The sequence below is a fragment of the Dromaius novaehollandiae genome, chromosome 3 (assembly GCF_036370855.1).
Source record: "Dromaius novaehollandiae isolate bDroNov1 chromosome 3, bDroNov1.hap1, whole genome shotgun sequence".
Lineage (NCBI taxonomy): Eukaryota > Metazoa > Chordata > Aves > Casuariiformes > Dromaiidae > Dromaius > Dromaius novaehollandiae.
The window spans coordinates 66982701-67000767 of record NC_088100.1 but is presented as its reverse complement, the minus strand read 5'-3'; the positions used below and the strand labels follow the sequence as shown (position 1 = coordinate 67000767).

Below are 18067 nucleotides of genomic sequence, written 5' to 3'. Positions count from 1 at the left end.
GGGCACGGAGCGGGGGGAGCTGGCAGCAGGTCAGAGTCTTCGGGCACTCCGCTTGCAGCTGGAAATATTGCAGAAATACCGGTGAAGGGGCATGGCCAGAGTGCTCTGCTGCCAGCCAGCTGCTGCATGCATCCGGGGGCCATTGGCCTCGCTGTGACCGGGTCCTGTGCTGCCGCTCAGCAACCCTCTTCAGTATTTTGCATTTAAGTATGTGTATACTTAAATGTGTGTCCTCTCCTGATTTTCTTTTCGAACCTGTATTTATGCTGTTTTGGAGCAGGCAAACATGAGGTATTACATATTAGCGTTATACCCATGGGAAGTGTACCCTTTGCAAGGATTTTTTTTTTTTTTTTGACCTTGGAGTATGTTTTCCCTAACTTAATCTTTACACAATTTTATGCTTGCTATCAAAGGGCAAATACAAAGTATAGGAGGCACTGACTTGATTGGGGTGGCAGAAAATGAAGAAGTATATGGTGCAAGTGAAGTGGGTGATGTCGTTGACTGATCAGTGAAGCATGACAAAACAAGGGCCAAACTATTCTGGAGATGTGATGAGGCAAAGAAGCTTTAGAATAATTAAAAAAATGTAAACTGTGGCTAAAATCTAAAAACAACATTTATTTAGAATTCTTTATTATTTGCCAAACTTTCCTCTTGAAAACATCTTACCTAAGGATGAGATACAGCTTGCAGACCAGGAGGAAGATCAGTTTTGGTTTGGGAAAGCTTGGTTTAAAGAGATACAATTTTAGCTTTATCTCTTATGTGACTTCTCGTCACTGTGGGTGTGTCACTGCATGTGTGTGTCTGGACACATTTTTGGGTATCCTGTAAGTCATTTTATTCACATTTTCAGAACAAAGAGAATCCAGTTAAGCTGCCTTTTATAACAATAGCTGTGTGTTATAGCTTTATCCACATCCTCGTGTATTGCAGAATGAGGCAATAAAATTAACAGGCGGGAACTTCTTAATTCTTGTTTCAAACACTTTTTCAGGGGGCTGCTCAGTCTGAAAGAGCTTTCTTTTATTTAACACTGTACACTTTTAGGATATCCAAACCTACATTTGTTTCATTCAGTTGTGATTTTGCCATTACTTTTAGTGGAGGAAATGCTTTTTCAGTTTTTAAGCTGGGCAGCTTGCTTATTTTCTATCATACATATCCTTTCATTCAAGACAACACTGCTAGTAGAAGTTGATTTTCATATCTATTTATTGATTGCTTACAATATATATCAAAATGTTTAATCACAGACTCACTGATCAAGTGATTTGAAATTATCAAATGATTATAAACAAGACGATGTAGTTACCAGTAGGAACGCTCCCTTAAGAACCCTTGATCTCTTCATGAGGGAGATCCAGTGGTCTATCTTCTTCTAAACTACTGATTTTCAATTAAAAAAAGAAGAAAAGGAAAGCCAGAATGATAACATACTGGTCAAAAGAATTATGTGCTGATCAAGAACCTGACAACTGGGAAATCTGAAGTTCTGAGTCTGCACATCAGACAGCTACAGCCTGTGCATTAAGAATGAAAACTGCTTCTCATTGCTTTGATGGCATGTCTGAAATCTGATCTGAAGTACAGACAGTTTAGCCACAGCAGAAAACTTTTGCTTGCCATTGTGAACAGCAAGTAATTTCTGTAAGGCAGGGAAGGGTACAAATACTGTTAGACACCTCTAAGCTGTATTTCACTTTGTATAGTTAGCTGTTCATTGCTGAAACACTTTTAATTCAGAGGAGAAATATGTGAAAACGCACATGTATTAGTTGAGCTTGATGTATACCTCTAATGTATAATGGACTTCATCTCTCTATTTGTTATGTTTTCAGGTGGGACCCTCTTCTAGTATGTGATCTACAGCGAGCTACACTGAATCATACGATGACAATGTTATCACTGCCACATCTCTGGGAACTTGTTATTCATAATTATATGGTATGTGAACTTCTGCATCTTACATTAGCCATTGCTTGTTGGAACAATACGGTAACAATAACATGAAGGTGCTAAGAGCCACTGAAGTAAATGTTAAGCCAGATGTATAATCAGTTAAACCCAGCCATTCCAACAAATGTTTATCTCCTAGGGCTGTTCTATGTGCAGAGCAGTGAACTGCTTTAACTATGAGTATGATCTTGAAAATGTATTTATTTACAGATATCAGTAAAATGTTTCCTTTGGGTGAAGTTGTATAATGATGATATGTAGATATATAGCCTATTATTACCTTTCTAAAAAGAAGGTGGTGGTAGCGTTAACATAAAGGATTCTGTACTTTAACTGTGTCTTTGCAGTTACAGCAGTAGAATTTTTGTGCTTAGGAAAGGTCTTTAATTGCTTTTCTCCTTCATTCCATTTTCAGTTTCTGGTCAATCTAAATTAGATTAATTTCACACACCAGTGAATCCCTAAAGAAGTGCAAATTAACTCCATTTTACCAAATTCAGCCAGACGATGGCAGTTATTCCCTTGATGTTTAGGTTTACATCACCCAGTGTCTTTGACCAAGATTTCAATAGGAATTAAATCCATATAGCAAGTCTTTTTTCCTCACCCTGTACAAGCAATTAGAGACTAAGATTCGCATCTAGTTGAGGGAGGACTTGTATTTAACTTATAGCCTATAAGGCTGAAAAAAAGTCAGTGATAGCTGGCACATTTCTTTTCTACTGTTCTGACGTGAAATTTTTAACACATGCTCAGGTACTGTGAAAGCATGAACAAACTGGTTTTATGAGAATAGTTACATCATTATTTTATGCTCTTAAGCAGTTCGTAGCATACCACATAACCATTAGCATGGAACATCTTCATCCGATTCATGACCCCGATGCAACTCCAGCTGAAGCTGGTGGAAGAATGTTCCTTCACTTTGAGAGTTGAATTGCACTGCATGTAGCATCTGAGACCATTGTTTAAGTAATGTTCCCTGCATGGAAGTTTTGTTTAGTGATTAGCTAGTGATTAGAGATTAAGTGTTAAAGATATAAATGTAAAATGAAGTTACAAGGAAATGGATCACCAAAATGACAGAGAAGAGGACCCAATTATAAAAAATGCTTGCCTATCTTCAAAAGTTACAAAGTGATCAGAAGAAGAGGTGGCTGTTTGCTCCAGAAGTGTATCTCTGGAAGTAATGCTCTATTTTCTGTATATAATTTTGAAGACAATATTTGACGGAAATGTGCATGATTTACTGCCAAATCAGTGATGTGAGAAATGGAAAGCAAGATGAAGCCTTATCGGGAGTGGGGAGAGGAAGTGTGTGCTTTGTTAAACAAATTAGAGTTTTTGGGAGAGCAATTGACAACTGAAGTAACTTGTGTTCTGAATGGTGAAGAGGCTTCCAGTTCTGGCCTGATTCTGGTTCTGTTAAAAGGAAGCTCCTGGAGACTGCCTCACTCATTTCAGTGAGAGAGGGTCCTGCTTACCTAGAAAGAGCTTCTAGACTGCCTGTTGTAAAGACCATAGGTAATTTCAGCTTCCCCAACATCATTAACACTGTCACTTGCAGACCTTGTCTATACAGAAAGATGCCTTCTATAACATTCACATCTAAGAACCTTTTCAGGATGGAAGTAGGAGTAGTAGTCTCTATTGCTCGTTTCTCCTGAGTTTGCAAGGAAAACATTGATTCATTTTAAATGTTCACCATTGTTGTTTGTTGATTTATATTTGTGTAAAAAAGTAGTTTTGCTGTGGGGGAGCATTCATAATGGAAAGCTAGCTTGAAGAAAATGAGTTTTATATTTTATAGAAACAGAGGTCTGGAAAGGACCTGTTAGGCCGGCTAGTCTAGTTTCCTGCTCTCAGGTATCTCTTGGATAGGGATGAACATTTGTTGGTTAATATTTTCACTTTTTTGATGTAATGTGGCTTTTGTGCTGAGAGAGAGGATCTCTCAGGGAGCCAAGGACAGGTTCATGGGGAGAAATGATTATGTGAATGGCGACCATTAGCAGGTCCATGTGTCCACTGAGAACAAAAAGAAAGCAGACAAATTGATGTTGTGCTTGTAAGGACTTGTATAGCGGGAGATGCTGTACTTTGCACCTTATGCAAATTCTTTTGATATGAGGTAATAACTTTCACAGATTTGTCATCTACCCCAATCAAAATGAAATTTCCTTTGATAGTTGATTGTAGGAGTCAAAAGGAAGTGAAGGATTTTTTTGTTTGTTTTTTGGGGGGAGGTTTACTTTGGTTTTCTTCTTTTGCCAGTTCTCATGCAGCATTGGAAACATTTCAGGAAACTAATCTGCAGGAGCACAGCTCATAAAAGATAGGCCTTCAGAAGGACTAGATTCTTACTATTACAGAAAAGCCTCTGAGACCATTACACTTTGAAAGACTGCAAAGTTCCACAGGAAATTAAAATCGATATTGTATAGTGAAAGAATGACAGAAGGGAAAGAGAAGGGCAAATGTAACAAATTTATTATTAAATGGTAGCAACATCAAAATTTGAGATCCTTGAAAGCATATGTAGCTGCTAGATATTGATACGAAATTCCCAGTATTTTGGAAAAATTTGGCTTTCTCTCCCCTTTAGCCTCTCCCAATGTCATTAACTGACTGTGAAAAAACATTAATGTTAAAATTATTTTGATTTGGGGGCATAGTAGATTATATTCTGTTTTAAAACAAATTTGAGGTCAAACCTAGAGAGTCTGATTACATTGTATTCTTCAGTGGAAAGTGCATACATGAAACCAAATTGGGAATGAAAAGCAAGAGCAGGCCTTCCTTCCTTAGTTAGCTGTTCTTCCATTTAAATGTGTAGTGTTGACAGAGAGGAGAGGAAACTTTTCCTTTTTGATCTGTCTCATTCTTGCCAAGATACAATCTGGCACTTGAACACACGTGGAAATTTCAGTAGTTGCCTGAAAGCTGAAGATGCATTTGAAGTCAGGCTGAAGATCCACTGGAGACCATTTAACTTACACACGTGCTGAAGAGATTTGTTGGTATCAAGGTCCTTGCTGTTAAACTGTTAGTCGAAGTCCTAGGCACGTAACACATCCCCTCTCTCGCTCCTTCTCAGTATCAGCTTCGAAGCTTTGGTGAGCTGGACTCTCTCCTGGCCAGGTGCTTAACTGCAGAATTTAGATTTCCTTATTAGGGAGTTCTTTCAAAGGGGACAGTAATAACTTCCAACATTTTAATAACTTTTCCTATAAGATCTGGTTACCTGAAATTGGAAAGAATAAGCAGAACTGTGAGAGATTTAACTTTATTAACCATCATAAATCCTTTCCCTTTTGACTCTAATCAGTCCCTAGAGCCCTTTTAATGCTCTTGACATTGCACTGGTCTTTCATCGTAGCACAATATACGTTTTCCTGTAACTAAAAAAATGATGGTGAGAGTCTTGCTTAAACCAGAGGTAATGGAAGCAGAGGTAGGGATGTACAACTATCAGAAATTCATTGCAAGTGAAAGGAAAACAGAGAGTTGTACTTTGGCAGCACTGTTTGGATTGCTAGCATGTTTTTTCCATCAGTGGGATGAATATTTGGGACTCTTTACTACTACCACAAAGCTCAAGGCCTCCAGAACAGGATCCCTGTAATCCTCCAAATGCCACTTCATCTCCGTGAAGGTAGCCGTCTGGGGGCAGAGAGGCAGGAAGGAGGGGGGGACCTGAAGGGTGTCCTTGACTTCCAGGGCACCGGTGCTCGCACGTCCTTGCCGGGACTGTCTCCCCATGAGGTTCGTGGAAGGCAGGGAGGGGGGCGGAAATACGGCATGCAGGATGAGCTGCGGGGTGCGCACCTGGCTGGAGCGCTCCCAGTGCCCACGCGGGCTCTGCAGAGGGACCCGAGCCAGCCAGGGAGCACCGGGATCCCACTGGTGCCCCCGGACTTGAGGGAGAGCTCGGCACGTGCTGGCACCTGGGGGCAGGTGACCGGTTTTGATACAGAAAGACAATAGTGCTTTTGTACCTTCTGCTGGCAAACGGAGGGACACTAGGGGCAAAAGTCAGCCACAGAAAGCCTCATTATGAGCAGTCACAACCTCATATCCCTGAGGGCAGTGAACTGCAGGAAATCACTAACTCCAGGCAGGCTGATTCAGCGATTAGGAATTGCTGACAAGAAAGAGGTCTCTTGTGGCACAAATACTCGGAAAACCTGCTCAATTGGAGGTGTTCCGTGAATGGATCTTTTCTTTACTGGGGACAATACTAAAAGGCAGGAGTGTTACCAGGTGGTCGAGGGATAAAAACCTAAGCAACAAATGCCTTCTTCATAAAATAACTACCTGGATTGTTGGCTTTCTATCCAACTCGCGCACAAAATTCTCTGGAAAGTGAAAGGGGAATTCCCCGGTTGGTAGTCTGTCTGTCTTTATGCTGTCCAGGAATTCATGGGATGGAGAAGGCATCCAAAGAATCTGCCCTCGTGTAGAGAAGCTGAATTCCCTCTTGTTTTTCCATATATACAATTCAGCAAGTTCCTTAAGTAAACGCTTTAATTTTAAGCTTAATACTATGCAAATATTTAAGTTAGGGCATAAAAGCCTCAAACTGGCTTCACACAATGAATTGGCTTCCACCTGTCTCTGCAGGTACAAATGCAATATTTATACACATGAATATTTATTTATTTATTTATTATGGCCATCTTATTATAAAAAGCATGGATATCTGTGTACCCTTGCCTTGAACATAAAAATAGATGCATTTGCAATTGTGTGTGCAGCACAAACTTTGGCAAAATTCTCAGATCTGCTTAAGATAATCATTGTAGGCTGAATCTTTAGATGACACATATTTGTACTGACTAATTCTTTCTATAACAGAAATGCCCAAAGCTCTGTTTACCATTGAAAGTCACCAACCTGGTTTATGAAACAAAGATATAGAAAGACCTGGCAACTGCTCCAAGAGCTTTAGAGTGTAATTTAGTTGTCCGGACAAACATTCAGAGGGTGGTAAAGAATATTCAGAATGTGTGTCAAGAGTGTTAGCAACAAGTACTAGGCTTGAAAACTCTAGTAAAATACTACCTTGCTGTATAACACAATTTTATATCCACATACATTTCATATGTTCTCCCCAGCCCTCGTCTCAGCTGCTGCATGCCTTTAAACAGCTTCGTATTAAAAAGGAAAAGTCCATAGTCTTGTGGACCTTCTATAATGTGCTCAGCGTGTGAGCTATTGACTTCATAAAGACAAGAATAGCTATGTCAAATGTGTTTCATTTACATGTGGCAAGACGGAAAAAGCAAAGTCTGTGTGAAGACGTACAGACAAGAAAGACACTGAATGCCTTAAATACTAACGGAGTTAATGCTATGCAGTGATTTTGCTTCTGTTATAGGAAGTGTAAGAACAGCATGCTTCCTGGCGTACATCACCATCTAAACTGCAAAGGTTTCAGTTCCATGGTAACACGAAGAGCCCAATTGTGTTTAAGGTGTATGTATTAATGCATTCAGAGTAAGGGGTTGGAGTGAGTTGGAAATAAATAAAATATGCTGAATGTTTCCCATTTATTTATTCATAAATAACGCCTTTGTTCTTAGGAAACCAGAATTAACATGAACACGTGTCCCCTCAAAGTCTCTCAAATTCTTTTTTGCATTTGTTTTTCTCAGGCAAAAAGCAAATGATTTTTTTTTTTTAATAAGACTGTAAGTGCAGCAGCAGCTGAATGTTGCAAGAAAATGCTATTAATTCCTGAGACTGTTGTGTATCTCTGGAGAGAAAGGCTTGGTCAGTCAGGGGAATTTTTTTTTCCAAGATGTACTGCTTTACTGTTTTGTCTCCAGAGTGAAGCAGTGTTTGGGGGTTTTATATTATTTTTCTTTTTTTCTTTTTTTTTTTTTTTTTTTGGATCTGTCCTCTTTCTGCCTTTCTCTATATCCACCTCCAGTTTCCTTCACCTCTCCTGGCTGAGGAGCAGGAAACAAGGCTGAGCTCTGTTTCCTGACATCCAAAGAAATATAAAAGAACAAGGAAACAGCGTATTTTGTTTTGCCAGCTTCACTTTGCAGACTTGTACTCATAACACACCTGCTCCCAGACAGGGTCAGGAGTCATTCTCTGGAGCAACTGGGCAGTTGGCCAGGGAATAACCTAGAGTTGATCATTATGTGAATTTTGTTTGATCTGCTCAGTTGGCTGTGTGAATATAGTATGGGGTATTTTGACAAGTATATTTTGGTCTTGGGGAAAAAATACCTGAGGCTGGTCCTGTTAGTTGTGCAAACTGCAAGTTGGTGGAAGAATTATAAACTTCCAAGGTTTAAAGTCAGAGAGGAAGATGGGGGAACCTCCAGATGTTGGTATTTTTGAATCTAACAGCAGTGCTAATCTGGCATGGTAAAGCTGACAGAAACTGGCAAGTTAAACTGGATTTACAGCTGCTTTGCACTGCTAAAACATGCAAAGCAGCCAGAACATATCAGTGAATCTGGCCTATAGATTTCAACAAGGTTTCACGGTGTAACTGAGGAGAAAATATAGCCCTGCATTTGGAATTTGGTCAACCGTTCTCATGTTGCTGTGCCAGCAGAAATAAAATTCATCTCTCTCTTACTTGTATTATTCTTTGCTTTTTACAACCAACGGGAAAATTATTTGTTAAAACAAGCCTTTTTTTTCCATGGAAATGGGAACTCTGTCTTTGAGATTCTACTGGGAGAAATTTTTCCCTGTTCAGGGGACCAGCACAACATGAGTAAATCTTTTCTAAGGGCATAAATAGGATTGAAATGATTAAATGACCTTGTATTGGCATTCTACAAAGGGGTGAAATTTGCCCTCAGGGCAGCAGAGCTGCAAAGTAAGAAGGTGTCATTTTTGAACAGTCACTTTACAGGGGAGAGCAGCACTTGGAAGCCTTAGCCACTTGTCTAGTGCTCCATTTGACACTCTCCCAAATTTGTTACTGTGTGATTTGTAGTTTCTACATAGCCCCAAAAAATAAATAGCAGACGTAGCTCATTAAATACATGGATTTAAAGTTAGGGAAGCTTCCCAAATTATGTGGCACTTCTTCCTGGCTTTTTTTCACAGAGGGACTTGTACATGCAATCCTCTCAGGGTGCATTCAAGTAAAGCTGTGTAGTAAGTGAGGCTAAAAATTCCTGTCAGGTGCTGTGACATAGCATAACACTGAGCAGGCTATCCGTTTTTTCCAAGTATCTTCTCAATGAAGCATCTCATTCAGTTTGGCAGGAAAGATGAAGAGAAAGCACCAAGAGGAACTTCAAAGACAGGAGAAAGGGGGAGACAAACCAAGGACAGGAAGAGAGAAGCGTGAGGAAGCAGAGCAAAGGCAGAAGGGCCGGCAGAGAAACAACAGGGGGCTGGGAAGAGCACGAAACAGGAAAGGGATGGTGGTCTGGTGTGTGCAAGGGAAGAGTTGTTTTTCAGATGTAACATAAATAAATAAGGGCAAGAAAATTAAAATACGTCAAGCAGGAGGGGATATCAGAGTGATGAAGGAAGACAATTCAGACTGAGATGAACAGGAAAAAAAATAAAACTATATGGAATAGTTTGGTACTCTGGTTTGGTACACAATTTTAAACAGCAGCTGCTCCAGCTGTGGTGCTAAGAGCTCGTAATGTTCCCCATGCGGCACCTCCGGGACTCCCATGGGGCCCGGGTGCTGGCATGGGGAAACGCCCACCCATAACAATTTTCAATGTTTTTTTTTCCCCTCTTCTGTCTGTCTCTTCAGGGTTTAGGCCACTGCTCCCTTCCTTTATTTGGGAACGGTCCTTGGGGGCACCTGCCTCCCCTGAGTAGATGAGGGGCTGTGTGCTCGGACAGCAGGGCTCAGCCCCTCACACCACTGCCGTGGACCCCAGGGCTTGAGCCATGCACCGTCTCCCACTCGTCCCCGCTGGTCTCTTTTTTTTTTGGTGGGGGGAGTGGAGGTAAGGTACATATTTTATTGATTGTATTGCTCTGGAAAGCCTCTCAGGGCTTGGATCACATCGGGAGGAAAGCAGGTGAGGCCATAGCGCTGGTGCTGACAAGGGTTGTGCCAGTTTGCTGCTAAGCATTACAGCGTGACGTGGGTAATACTTTGGTCAACAGGGAAGACTTTTGGTGTTGTTTGCATGGCGTGGTAGTGGGGTTGTGTTCCTTTGCCCTTTTGTCCCAAGTTTACCGGAAATGCAAGAAAACAGGAAAATTACTCATCCTAACTAGTAAGACTGGTAGTCAAAAAAATGTGCCTGGTTCTCTTCTAGGATGTCTGAAGAAGAGCTATGGTTATGCAGGCAGGCATAAGGGCTCCCTGTAGATTCCTGTTCTTTCACTTGTTCGAGCTATCTCGGCTACCAGAAATAAACAGCTGAATGGAAATTTTGGTTCTGGCTGTGAAAAGAAGCTTTTGAATGAATTCTACATCAAATAACAAATGTCTTCTTTCTTCCTCCTCTCCACCTACCTTGTTCCTAAACATTAACATTTCATGTCACTTGAGCTAAGTTCAGTGTCAGACTCACCAGATCCTACTGAAAAATACATCCCTCTTTTGTGGCAAACAGAAGAAGATAAGAGGCTTGTGGTGTTTTTCCTTCTTATTCTCTGCTCCCCTGGGAAAAGAAGCTAAGGCTGTGTGAAGCTCTCTCCTTCCCACTCTGCTCAACTTTGCTCCTAAAAATCCTTCTCAACTGTTTTGCTGCCTCTCTTAAGGAGGCATGGTCTGGCCCATTTAGTGTCATCGTTTGCCCAGGGCTGTTTTCTCAGGTTGTGGTGACTTTCATGGGGATAGAAGGCTGAAGAAGATTGTTGTGGAGTAAGTCATCAGCACTGCTAGCTGTGCCGCTTGAAAATCATTACTTAAGCATAAAAGAGAAAAAAAGATTAAGAATTACGAGACTTAAACCCTGCCCAAAGCCCCAAACCTCCACATCAGTTTTGCCAGTTGTGCTTCCTGTTTTCTTAATGCTTTGAAGCTAGCTTGCATTATATTTTTAAACTCTCCTCCAGAACCACAAAGGGGAGAAATACCCCTTTTCTAAAATAAGTTGTTTTGTGAGCAGTGGTACTAATATCAGTTCTCCCTTAGCCCCTTCTCCACCCCTGGGTTTTTCACCCACATCTTGTACCTGACTGCCAGCAGGCGGGAGGTTGCCTGTTAAGCGAGGAGTTTGAAGCTGTGCATCTGCTGCCTGGCCGGATGGCACGCGCAGGCGGGTTGGCAAGCCAGCCGTGTGACCCATGCGGGGCCCAGCTTGTTCTCGGCTCTGCCCTCAGTGTTGGCATTTGTTTGCATTTCCTCCTCATAGCCAGCTACCAATTTTGGTGAAATTTGTGGGAATTTAATCATCTTTGTGACTTCAACCCCTCTTTCAGGTGTGTTTGAAACTGAGCGCTGGCTTCAGCCGTTCTGGAGGGGGAGACTGGAAGACAGTGCTATAGTAGATACCATACTTCCGTAGGAGATCAAGCTAAAAGGGGAGGTGAGCCTCTTTATGACCTTACTTCAGGATTTAGGAGTTATAAGTGAAATACTTAATATTGCAAAGCCCATGATGAAATACTTATTGTTAGTGGATAGCTTCATCTCTTTTTCCATTTTTGTATGTAATCCAGGACTTTACAAATGGAGGCCAGGCTGTGAAAGAGGATTTGTGTTTTCCCCTTCGTACAGGGTGATTTTTTTTGTCTAGGAAAGAAGAATGAATGTCTGTAGAGGTGGAGAAGATGTAAGAACAGATAGAAATGCTAAAGAGAAATGTGCATTCACGTGGTAGGTTTGTTCTACAAGAAAGGGAATGGTTCTCACTGGGCAGTGGTACCTGAAATACTCTGCAGTGTGTGGTAGTATTTATGGTGAAGATAAGTGTTTCTATGGTAAAAACTTTGGGACTTGAGTCAATGGCACCGTAATAATCTTTCCTACTACAGAGAAAGCAAGTGGCAAAGAAGCACAAGAGGGAAATGTATCTGTTCATGAAAACAGACCTTTTGACACTGGCCACAGTCTTGCTGTCTTTGGTGGAGTAAATAGGAATATTTCTGTATCATGCTGTAGTTATGCAGAGATGTACTAATACTTGCTTATTTTGATCACTGCTGAAACATAGAAGCAAAAAAAAAAAAAAAAAAAGAATGTGAATTTGGGGTATTGTAAGACAATGCTGAATCACCTGAAATCAAAGCCAGCTCAAGGTGTAAATAACGTTGGTTCATATTTGTGAAAAGAAAATCTCTCAACTGCTAGCTGAATTTTCTTCTCAGATGTTAGAGAAAATCACCCATTTCAGAGATGCAATCTGAACAGGGCAGACATTTCTACATGACAGAAGGAATTCTCTTTTCCCTCACTTTGGTGATCAGTCCAGCAAGTAGCAATCAGATTTAACTCCCAGTGTTTGTTTTAGGCTCTGTGAGCCTTTAATTCTCTTCTAGCAGTAAAACAATTATTTTTGATAGATAGTTGTTTGTTAATTTGTTTGTAATCAGTTTTCCAAGAGGTTGCTTTAATGTGGGAGGAATTGAATTCTTTGGGTGCAAATGCTCGCTGCTGACTCTCTTCTTAGTCATTAAGAGATGTTTTTTCACATTAAAGCACCTTCACTTTTAAGGGAAAATGCCAGGCATCTTCTAATACTAGACATGTGAAATGTGCGGTTGCTTGAAGAGAAAACATTCACTAAGCTGCAACATGTGAGGACAGAAATGTCCAAGACAAGCCCAGATCTTTGTTAGAATCTGTGAGAGGCTGAAGGGCTGGCAGTCCCCTTTCTGTACACCTTACTGTGCCCTCCTGCGCCAAGGGCCAGGACCCCAAATCCCTCAAATCCTGGTTCCAGGTGCTGACCTATGTCCATGCTGATACGCCACAAAGCTAAAAGATGTCACTGTTCTTTTCCAAAAAGAACATACCTTTTTTTTCCCCTCAATTCTCTTGCCACCTTTTTGTATTTTTGAACTGCAGCTCTTTTAAGGTTCCCTGCCTCCACAGTTCTTGCCTTTGTTTAGGTTATTTTTGGAAACTGGGCAACAAGGCAGATGGATGAAATTTAGGGGAGTTAACTACAGTAGAACTCTAAATCTCTTTATCTTCCTGTGCTCTTTCTTCCTTTCTTTCTTCTCGTGACCTCTGTGAGTCTCACCTGCATCACATCGCTAGCACCAGGGTGAGTCTTAGCAAATGCTCTTTGTGCTCAGCAAGTGACTTCTTCAGACGCAGAGGAATGCAGGTTCACAAGCTGTTCCCTTGACTTCCTTCCTGCAGCAGCCATCATTTTTCTTCTGCTTTCTGGGTCAGCCAGTCGGCCAAAAAATTGTAAATGGTTGAGTAGGGATCTGAGCGCTATGGAATACACGTGTCACTTGGAACTTAGTTACCTTAAGGTAAATTGTGTGTGCAGAAGAATGTATTTCCTTTATTAGTTCCTTAACAAGGCAGCCCTATAAAGGTGCTTTTTCTTTCTAAATGTTGGCATGTTTTTATATCCGAAGTGTTGACATGCTACTTGCCAAAGTTTATAAGACAAAGAGAAGTCTTTGGAAGACTTGTGAAATGACACTGCAGTGAGAGCCTGAAACCCGACCTAGCTGGAAGACCTGGAGCTCCCGTTTCAGCTCAGTTGTGTGGGGCTGTGGATGAGCCCAGGAGCTCCCGTGCACCAGCTGCAGCCTTGCCTTCAGTGCACTCAAAGGTCCCAGCTCCTCTTGACTGGGGGAAGCACTTTATGCCTTACGTTTCACATGCAAAATATAGGGAGAAATTTTCTCTAAAGGTGCACGTAAGGGCTTTCTTTTTTATGCTTTGGTTTTCTAAAATCATTAGTGCATAGAAAAACATTGACCGTGCAGTATGTCAGGCTGTCCTTTTGATGACTGAGACAGTATTCAGATAATTGAGATGCCTGTGATTGCCCATGAAAATTTGCTGATGTTTACACTGCTGGCAGGTATTGAAGTGATACCATAATATTTATTGTGGGATCTTGCAATGCATTTTAAAGTAGGTTTGGATCAGAGTACAAAGTGGGAATTTTCTTCTTCTTTTTTTTCCTGCGGTTTTGAAAATGCCTAAATAACAGTACAGTAAATGTTAAACACTAAAAACTGGTTTCGTGTGTACTGCTAAGAGGAGATTGGTAGAGGAGGAAGTAACTTGAGTTTGGCTGGTAAAGCTGATGTATGAATATGGTGGAAATCAAAGTGGGGGATGATTGTCATGATCTTAAAGCAGTAACCTGCTGGATGATCCTTTGGAGGATGAGTTTCGTCAGTGACATAAGTAATAATGAGGAGGACTTTTCCCTAAATGAAAAATAAAAAGGCAGATGATTCTAGACAAGACACTCTAAAACTAATGGAAAAAGTCAACCAAATGTGAAGGGATTGAAATCAACAGAACATGAAGTGCTCTCTTAAAGTACATAGAAATGGATATTTTTTTAGTACCGTCCTGTAGCAGAGATCAATTAAACTGCATAGAATCGTACTGTAAAATGGTTGCTGTAGGGAAGTCATCTTATTTCTTAGATTCTGTGAAGGAGCGCTGGCATTTAGCCAGTAGTGGTTATTTTCACCCAATCCCAGTACTTGTGGCTGGTATTCAATGAAATCTTCTATGGTAAATTATTTATTTAATTAATGATGGCCACAGTCATACTGAGAGACTGGCAACACAGCAGCAGAAAGTCTATTAGAGGTTAAATCTAACTTCTTACAGATAGACTGCTTACGTATACTATAAATAATTAAAATCATAAATAAGTGTACGTTGGCATTTTTGTTTAAGCTTATTAACAGCAGTTAATAATATTGAATATGATTTATGTACTGCCATGTGTTGTAGTCCTCTAATTTCTTGATTAACTAACCCAGAGGCTTATGCAGCAAGCTAAGAAATCAGACTGTTGCTAACTGAACTTTTGAACTTTTCTTAACAAAAAGATACATCAGCAAGAGAATAGACAAATTTATGAATGGGTAAGCATGAGCAACCCAGAAAATCTCTTTTCAGTAGAGATGCCAAGAACAGGAAAGAGAGAAATTCCCCCTTTCTTAGGCCAAATAGGCAAAGTAATGCTTTTTTCTTAGTTTAATATATTCCAAAGATAACAATTATAGCTGGTGGTTTGAGGGAGTCCCAGGAAGAGAGGAATTTGAGTAAAACTAATGAGAGAGAATATTTTTTGAGGAGAACTCTCTGAAGAGTCTCTACAAGATTTCGTATTGTATTCGTGTTCTAAAAAAAAAAAAAAAAAGGCAAAGCAATGTGATTTGTTTGTATCTGGTAATTGTGCTTTTATCAATAAATTTGATTTTGAATAATACATTCTGGGTTTGATTCTAGTCTCATTTCCCTAATTGTTGGGTAATGAGAAAAAATCTTGCAAGACGAAAAGAAGCAACCTTTTAGAAGAAACCATGAATTTAAATTGTGCAGTTTGGCATGAAGAAAAAAAAAAGGAAAAATGTTTTTACAAATTTCAAAAGCAAATGGTTTTGAAATGTCAGACATCGTTTGTTTTGGACGGCTCTAATAGGCAAAAGAAAAAAAGAGCTAAATTCACGTAGCTGGAGGGCAAGTTCCCCTTTTAGCTGAGCCCTTGTGGCGAAGCAGCTGAGCCAGGATGCGAGAAGCTGAGGTTCAGCTTGCTCCTTTGCATAGGGTGGTTTGGACATCCCCTGCCCTCCCCCCGACTCTGCCTGCAAGTTCCTGTTTGCAGCCTTACGGGTGTGCTCTATCCTCCTGCGCTGAGGCAGTCACCAACAACACCCGAAATACTCCTCGACTTTGAGACACGGCCTTTTATCTCAGCAGTCTGGGATCTGTGGCTCAGCAGATGCCCTGATTCGAAGCGAGGGCTCAGCTGAGATTGGAGGACCGGCCTCCCGCCTCTCTGACCGCGCTTCCACGTTGCAGCTGGGGAATGCCCTGCTGCTCCCGGCAGGGCTGGTCCTGCTCCCCGGCCTCGCTGCGTCCTGCTGGCCGGTGGCCAGGCACCAGCTTGGCTGCTTGCCTCGGCCCGTGGCATGCTGGTTTAGGAAGCCCAGCTGGCAGGGAGCTAGTAGGTGTCTGGGGGTGGTTTTGCTCAGCTAGCTTTCTGATGGTTTAGCTCCCGAAACTGGCTCCCCTGTGGGTCCGGACAAACTCCAGAGCTGGCAGGAGCATGCAGCCCGCATCGGGAGGGAAAGAAGCAAAGCAGTGTCCCCGCTCCAGGGCAGTGGCTCACTGTGCGATTGAGCTCACTGGAGCACAAGGCTGCGTCCCCACCACGTGCCCGGCCCCCGGGCTGGAGAGCTGTTTGCACGCACTGTCTGACTCACCATGTGCTCAGGTAGTCCACGGAGAGCAGAACAGCGTGTATGAGAGAGGCCGAAATGTTGCTCACTCCTTCCTCCCTAATGGTCGCTTTGGGTAGCGTGCCTGATCAGGCATGTGCTAGCCAAGTGGGAGCTGTGGGCTTGGATCCCCTGTTTGAGTCCAGGAGAAGGAAGGAGGTGGCAGATCTGGGTGTTTTAGCTTCTGCCTGTGTGTGAAAAACGAGAGAGAGAGAGAGAAAAAAAAAAGGAAGAAAACAAGAGAATAACAAGGGGAGCAGCTGGTGTTGCACTGGTGGTTCAAGTGCTGTTCTTTTGGCCTCCCTGCAGCCCAAATGAGCCATTCTGCTTTAGGGCAGACAAGTGAAATCAGCCAGGCTGGAGCAACGTTTCTTTGATTTTTGAAAAGTTTTGAGTCTTTTTTTTTTGCCAGTCTTTCAATTATAACATTTGGCCGTATTGAATACAGTTGGTGTTCTCACTAGATTTTTTTAATGTGTAAGGTGCAGACTTGCCATGAAATTTCAAACTGAAATGAATGTGATTACAAAATACTTTGTTTGTAGTCATTGTTTTTATTTTTTGTCAAGAGATAAAAGGCTTTACTCCTAGACACTGTGCACTAGCATAGACCCATCGTTTTTTGATTGTTAACTGTATTTGCTCCCTTACAGTCTAGTGGCATACATAAGATGTCAACAGACTCCTGAGAATACTACAGTTTTGTTATTTCTCATCACCGTTTTCTTAAAGTTCTTTTAAAGAATTGCGAATAACAAATCTTAAAAGTATTTATAACTTGGAATAGTAAAGCAGACTTTCTTCAACTTACAGTTATGATTACTCAACTATGATGAGCTAGTTATTGAACAGACCTAATACACTGAAATGAAGAAGAACTCCCAGATCCTTTTTTTGCAGCTGCGGAAGAGGCTATTACTGTCAAATGCTAGTTTCTTATTTCAGCAAATCCTAGTTCCAGGCACTTAGGCAACAAGTACCCTTAGTATGGTGGTTTGACTTGCTTTAAAACTTTAGTGTAAAAACAATAATTATGCCATTATTCATAATTATTCATAATATGAATTTGAATAATTAATTTTTCATAATTAGAATTTTAACTTGAAGTATACTTATTTCCAAAATAGAAAAATGTTGCTTTTCATGCTAAATGTCTAAAATAAGCAAACCTCATGCCTAACCCACCCGCCATTTGTTATTACTTGTCTTAGATTTCTCCTGTGGTGCTTGCATACAAAGACAAATACCAAGTGCATACTTCTAAATAGAAATAATTCATTATGCAGCCTCATAAGCCTCTACTTTAATAATATTTTAAATTCACTTTTCAATTATAATCTGTATTACCTGTTTTACCAGAGCTAGAATCTGTTGCTCAGGAGAAAAGCCTTAAGAGATTGATGCACAGCAGAGTGAGAATATCATGCTTATTTTTATGTTTCTGACATCAGTGTCAAAGTTTATCTAATGTTGTATGACACAGTGACTAAATGCTCCATACTATTCCATCCTCAGTGAGTCAAACATCTATTCCAAAGTTGCCCTTGCTCCCAAAGTTGTAGCAACTTCGTAAAAATAATTTACTATTTGGAGTGTTCCCTTACTCTCTGTTTGGAAAGACAATAGTCTCTTTACTTTTAATTAAAAACAAAGCAGTATTCCTATACCATTTTAGTGTGTGTTCTCTACAGAATGCTAGTGGAGTCAGTAAGAGATCATTCATCTACTTCCTACCTCAAATACAGCATTTTTAAAAACGTCGTGA

The 18067-nt window shown here is 40.9% G+C and overlaps 1 protein-coding gene across 5 annotated transcripts in view; it reads left to right on the top strand.

The window, feature by feature from the left end:
• Positions 1-18067, top strand: part of HIVEP2 (HIVEP zinc finger 2) — a 152677-nt gene that overhangs the window by 41616 nt on the left and 92994 nt on the right. For all 5 annotated transcript variants that reach the window (XM_064509067.1, XM_064509070.1, XM_064509066.1 and 2 more), the window contains one exon: positions 1848-1953. The gene's annotated coding sequence lies outside the window, so the exon portion shown is untranslated. The remainder of the gene's footprint in view (positions 1-1847; positions 1954-18067) is intronic.